This window comes from Pseudophryne corroboree, chromosome 2, assembly GCF_028390025.1.
Source record: "Pseudophryne corroboree isolate aPseCor3 chromosome 2, aPseCor3.hap2, whole genome shotgun sequence".
NCBI lineage: Eukaryota > Metazoa > Chordata > Amphibia > Anura > Myobatrachidae > Pseudophryne > Pseudophryne corroboree.
This window is the reverse complement of record NC_086445.1, coordinates 706,533,782-706,539,781: the sequence shown is the minus strand read 5'-3', so window position 1 is coordinate 706,539,781 and position 6,000 is coordinate 706,533,782. Positions and strand designations below refer to the sequence as shown.

General features: G+C 41.4%; 1 long non-coding RNA gene across 1 annotated transcript in view; it reads right to left on the bottom strand.

Moving 5' to 3' along the window:
• Positions 1-1,149: 1,149 nt before the first annotated feature.
• The window catches only part of LOC135045813 (uncharacterized), a 206,011-nt gene continuing 201,160 nt past the window's right edge, over positions 1,150-6,000 (bottom strand). The window contains exon 3 of the long non-coding RNA XR_010238217.1: positions 1,150-1,235. This is a non-coding gene — a long non-coding RNA (uncharacterized LOC135045813). The remainder of the gene's footprint in view (positions 1,236-6,000) is intronic.

The following is a 6,000-nucleotide window of genomic DNA, read 5'->3' as shown; positions in this document are numbered from 1 at the left end:
ACTGAAGGTCTCCGGGAATCGGCAGCGCTGCATGCTGTTTTACCTTCCAATGTCTATGAACAGTAATTAAAAAAACACTTATTTTTTTCGCAAAAAAACGCTCAGAAATTGTCAGGGTTTTTTATGAGTGAATTAGGTGAAGAACATGAATTTAACCCTATCCAAAATGATTTTAGTTAAAAAAAAAGAAAAAAAATATTATTATTTTTTAAAATATTTTCCAAAGATCGGAACATCGATCAGGAACATCTGATGCGACCATGCTAGGCAAGTGGTTAAGGAATAATATAGGTTATGGCACAACAAACATTTTTTTAATAACTCTTCTATCTTTGAACACTTGTGATTTTAGTATTTCACTTTTTACTAAAAAAAATCCTGCATTGCGTCACCTGTCATATAGTCGAGCGGGACTAATAGCCCCGGTAAATTACCAGGGCTAATAGGATATCCCCCAATCACAGGTGAGGTAATGCAGGAAGTGAAATACTAAAATCACAAGTGTTCAAAGATGGAAGAGTTATTAAAAAAAAAAAGGTTTGCTGTGACATAACCTATATTATTCCTTAACCACTTGCCTGGCATGGTCACATCAGATGCGACCACACCAGGCAGTGTTTTTTCTGACTGGTCGCACAGGATGCGACCAGTCAGATAAAGGGGGATATCCTATTAGCCCCGGTAATTATCCCCGATAAGCCAGCCCGAGTCGCGGTTTATCTGGGATTTTTTTTCACCTGCCTCACCACCTGCAAAAACAGGGCTGTTTTATCCGAAAGCACACAGGTTTCACTGAACCGGTGTGTTTTCAGGAGATCAGCTTTTTTTTTTTTATGAGTGATCCATTGTAGATAGCCTGTAAAAAAAAAATCGGTGAAGCATTGAAGTAACTTTTGGTCGAAATTATGCAAAGAACCTCACTTTTACTTGATGTTAAATTGCAACATTTATTACAGTTCCGAAAGTAATGTTTGTAGAGTGCACCTGCATTCTTTTTGTTGTTGTTTTTGAAATGTTCAGCTCACAAGAGGATGCTGTTCATTTTTGTTATTTATTGATACCTGAAATGTACTTATTAGTATATTTCATGTTTACCTAATATATTGTTACAGTCATTTTGGATACATTATTGTGTTAAAGAAATTCAAACCTTGTGTTCCTTTTTAACTGGCGAGTGGTCAGCTAAAGTTGAAGCTGCTGATATTCTGACATTTTTGGAGGTCTTGCTACTGCGTCTGTGAAGAGAGACATACACAATGATGTAGGGAATAAATTTAAAGCAGTGTTTCTGGAATTAGTAAATTTTCAAAGCATTACTCATTCTTCACCATTAGCTGTATCACATGCTGAATGAAATGTAGGAAGTGCTGGAGCCATATTCCTCTAAAGGAAATTCGTTCAGTAGGATGACTTTCCCTGGGAAGGGCTGTAGAAGCTTTACATGAAAGTTGTCTACAAAAATATGCTGTTGATGGTATAAGACCTGTATTGCTTAAATATTGTTCCCAATAACTATGGATTCGCATTATGGATTGTCTCCTTGGCAGTATAGAATCACAATGAAATATTCACCTCTTGTATTTTATTTTATTTTATTTTTATTTATTTTTTTGCCCTTGATAAGCTAAGGATTTTTAGGATAAAGGGTTGAACTTGATGAACATCTGTAACAAATTACCAAAACAAGAATCCATATATAAAGCATTCTGTGAGGCTTCAATGTCGTCTGACAAGATGTTTATAAAAGTCCTGCTGAAACAGCAGCTAGCTTGTACCACCCCGGCTTTGCACACCGAAACCAAACCAGCAGGTGTTCTGCAAAACATGCACTGTGTGGGGTCCTTAGGACCGAGTTTGAGAACCTGTAATCTGACTAGATTACTTAGATTTTCAGCAACATCGCTCCGTGTGTAGCCCTAACAGCGATAGCGATGCGCAGCCCCGCACATCGCTATCGCTGGTGCTAGATTGGCCTGCATGCTGGCCAATCTAGCAGGTTGCTCACTTCACCCGCTGGGTGAAATGAGTGGCCCCCTGTCTCCCCCGCATGCTCAGCACACATCGCGCTGTGCTAAGCGCCGGGAGAGATGTGTGCTGAGCGGTACGCTCAGCACACATCTCTCACGCATCGGACCGTGAGTACTGGCCTTTAGACACACTTTAGACAGCCATCCCCTTGATTCCACCCCCACCCCCACACGCACACCCATTGAGGCAATTATTCAGAACAAGTTTTTAAAAGTTTTGATTATGATATTAAAAAACAGAATGAAAGATTGTACAGTACTTAAATTACTAACACAAAAAGCAATGATGACAGCCATTCATACAGTAGTGGAACACAATGACATTCTCAGCCAGGATTCTGCATTCTGTACAGATTTTGGAAGGATTTCTTGTGTGGGTTTCTGCTAGTTCTGGCTGCACGACAATGTAGATTGTATTAACATAAGGAAGGCAGTGTAGCAGATTGAGGGTTCAAAGTTTAAAAAAATATGTGCAGTATTGCACTGAATACAAGGATCTCTATAAGTATCTGGCGTGAGTCACAGGCCAAACCAATCCCGCATAAAATGTCTGGTGGGTTTTTTATTATTTTATCTCTAAACAGATCACAACAACATATACGGTAATACTTATAGACAGGCCCAGAAATATAAAATTTCCTGTAAAAAAAAAGGCTAATAAAAAATACAGACTATGGTACCGGTTGGGAGTTGCATCCTTCTCTGTTTTGCATCTTGTCACAGTGCACAAGCTCCGCAGCCAAGCACACACATATATACAGACAATCCAGAGTCATATCGTATGCAACTTAGTCACATCTCCACTCACAGGTTAAGGGATGGATGTAACTAGGTGGTATCAGCTATTTTGCTTATACTATTAGCAGTGGCTGCAGCTGCGCGTGGACTGCAGTGCAGACCACATATAACATGGGTAGGCGGTTGTATGTAATATGTGTGATTGCTGCCTGACCCCGGGGATCAGCAGCATTGTGTGTATCACAGCTGCCACTGCACTGGTGACACAGCACTCAGCTTTTCCTTCCTCCATAAGCCTGCCCCCAGACTCCCATTGGCTAGTCTGGCCAGAGGTCATGAGTCTGATTCCCACCATAGCCCTAACAAAAGCAGTTTGTATATTCTCCCCATGCTTGTGTTCGTTTCCTCCAGGTGCTCCAGTTTCATCACACAATTCAAAAATATACTGGTAGACTAATTGGCTCTTGACAAAAAAATGAACCCATGTGTGTAAGTGTGTGCGTGTCCATGTGGTAAGGACAGAACTAGATGGGCCAAGTGGTTGTTGCCTGCCATAAAATTCTATGTTTTTATGTTTAGTTTCACAGGAGTCTGGGGTCCGGCTTATACAGAATGGAGAGCTGCAGCTGAGTGCTGTGTCTGGTGTGCAGCTGCAGCGGTGACACACAGCAATGCCAATCCCAGGAGTTAGACAGCCATCACACATATTAAATACAAGGTGTTAACCCATATTTACCTACTTTTTGTATCTCCTCTCCAGGACAAGCACGGAGAGGAGAAGCTGCAGAGAACTGCCAGTGATTATGGGGGACATTTACTAAGCAGTGATAAGAGTGGAGAAGTGAGCCAGTGGAGAAGTTGCCCATGGCAACCAATCAGCACTGAAGTAACATCTATAATTTGCATACTATAAAATGATACAGAGCTGCTGATTGGTTGATGGGGCTACTTCTCCACTGGCTCACTTCTCCGCTCTTATCACTGCTTAGTAAATGTCCCCCTATGTCTCCATCTTGCCTGCTTTACTAGGGAGTGGGCAGTATGCGGGAGATCTGCCTGCTCTTCCGGAGGTGCAGGGGGCTTCCCCAAAAATCATGAGCCTCTTGCAACTTCCAGGAGAGTAGGCAAGTATGTGTTAACCGACCCCATCCACCATGCTCTGTGTGGTCTGTGCGGCAGCCAACGGGCAGCAGCCACCACTGACTATTTGCTAAGTTTAATGAGGGCGTGTTTAGGGCATGTAGACATAATTATGATTTCATACTGATCTCTTGCACTAAATATAAGGGTGGTGAACATGCACACTACTAGTGAAGATAGCTATTAAACCAACCATATGCATAGGGGCGGGGCATTCATATAGGTGCATATGGGAGAATATATAAATTCTTCTCTGTACACATAATGTAGGTGTAATAATGGCTAATTTGTCTGCAATGATGAATCACCCCTACGTGTGCGTATTACTGTTTCATTTTCCATACATATTAATTTTAAAACAGTTAATTATCTCAGTACCATCTAATTTCTGCGTCCTACTGTATTTAATAAAATTAAGGAGCAAATAACTTTTAGGTTGTCCTGCATGTCAGACTCTTTATAATGGGATCTACGTGTTACTAATAATGTCATGGATGTAATCATTCTGTAATAACTGTCTGCCATACCGCTATTGCAGTGATTAATACTCAATAATTATCATCACTGCTGGATAGGAAAGACATCTGCTGGCATTTTGATGGGAACCTTCCATCTGCACAGTGACTGGCCAATAGAATAGCAATGTTTAGTCCACCGTTACACCGCATTTTCTCAGTGTTCATATTTACTGTATGTTATTGCATGTGACAAAAACCAAAACAGCATCCGTATATGCAGCACTAACAAATCACTTGTCACTCAGACGTAAACCAATGTTTAATGTGCTCTAAACAATGACATATTGCATGTATGAAATAATCAGGAACAGTAAATATTATTAAAAGCTAAAAAAAAAAATACTTTTTTTCAATATTGGAAAAGATAAAAAAAAATCATATAAAATGTAAAAACAATTTCTTAGGACAAAATAAGTAACTTAGGACATTATTTATTATGGATGGCATTAGCGATGCGGTCCCATACTGAACTATTACTGCCCAGTGTGTACGCACAGGAGCGATACTGTAAGTGCACACACAGTGAGATCTCACGTATGCAAACGCCTATGCCTGGCACAGGCGTTCGCGGGGCGGTCCAGGGCGGCAATGCAGCATTGCGGGGGGCGCCGATTTGGGTTCAGGGTGATGTCATACACTGCAACCTGAAAAACAGCTGCTCTGTGGCTTAAGGGTGGTGGGGGCCCAGGGCAATGTAGATTGTGGGAGTCCCCAACTATGATTTCTGGCAAAGTCCTTGCCACCTCCCAGGTCCGTGCACATGCACGCACACACACACATACATAAACACACACACGCACACCTTCACTTACATTGCAGCAGTGAGCGCAGGCTGTCCGGCGGCTTGCAGTCACTGTCTCGCTGGATTTCCCTGTCCTGCAAGACTGACTGTGCAGGAACTCCTCAGCGGCCGATGTTACTGAACAGCAGAGCCGCCGAAGAAAGACTCCTACAAAACGTAGGGTGTGGGGGCCCCGGGACGGCTGCCCCCCTTGTCCCTGCCTTAATCTGGCTCTGTCTGTACCTGCTTTCAAACCCAAGCTGCCTTCAAAGCCAGGCTGTGGAGGCAGGGGGCATTCACAATTCAGAGATGCGATGGCATCGCTGCCAGTCATTTACATGCTGGGCGGCCTTGCCCTGTGCTGGGCGGCCCCCAGCATGCGATCGCAAGCAGTTGCAGTTTTGCTAAAATATCAAAACTGAAGGTGAATCAGGTCTTTGTTTTCATTTCCTTTATACAAAAGTAAAACTGTTACATATTTGACACACAATTAATAGAAGAGTCCATGACCAGTAAAATAACAGCTTTTGTATAGGAATAAATAACATGTCATGTCATATAATTTATCAGCACGACAACCAAAAATTTTTAAATAATATAAATAAAAAATAATAGCACGTTATAATCCATGAACTTCACTCCAATAACATTAATATACCATGAATATTTATCAAAATAAATAGAATATAAGGCAATTGCAAGATCTCTACATATATCTCTTGGTTATAAATCTGGTAAACACAATCCCAAGGCTCACATGATCTATAAAATAAATAATAAAAATAATATTTTAGAG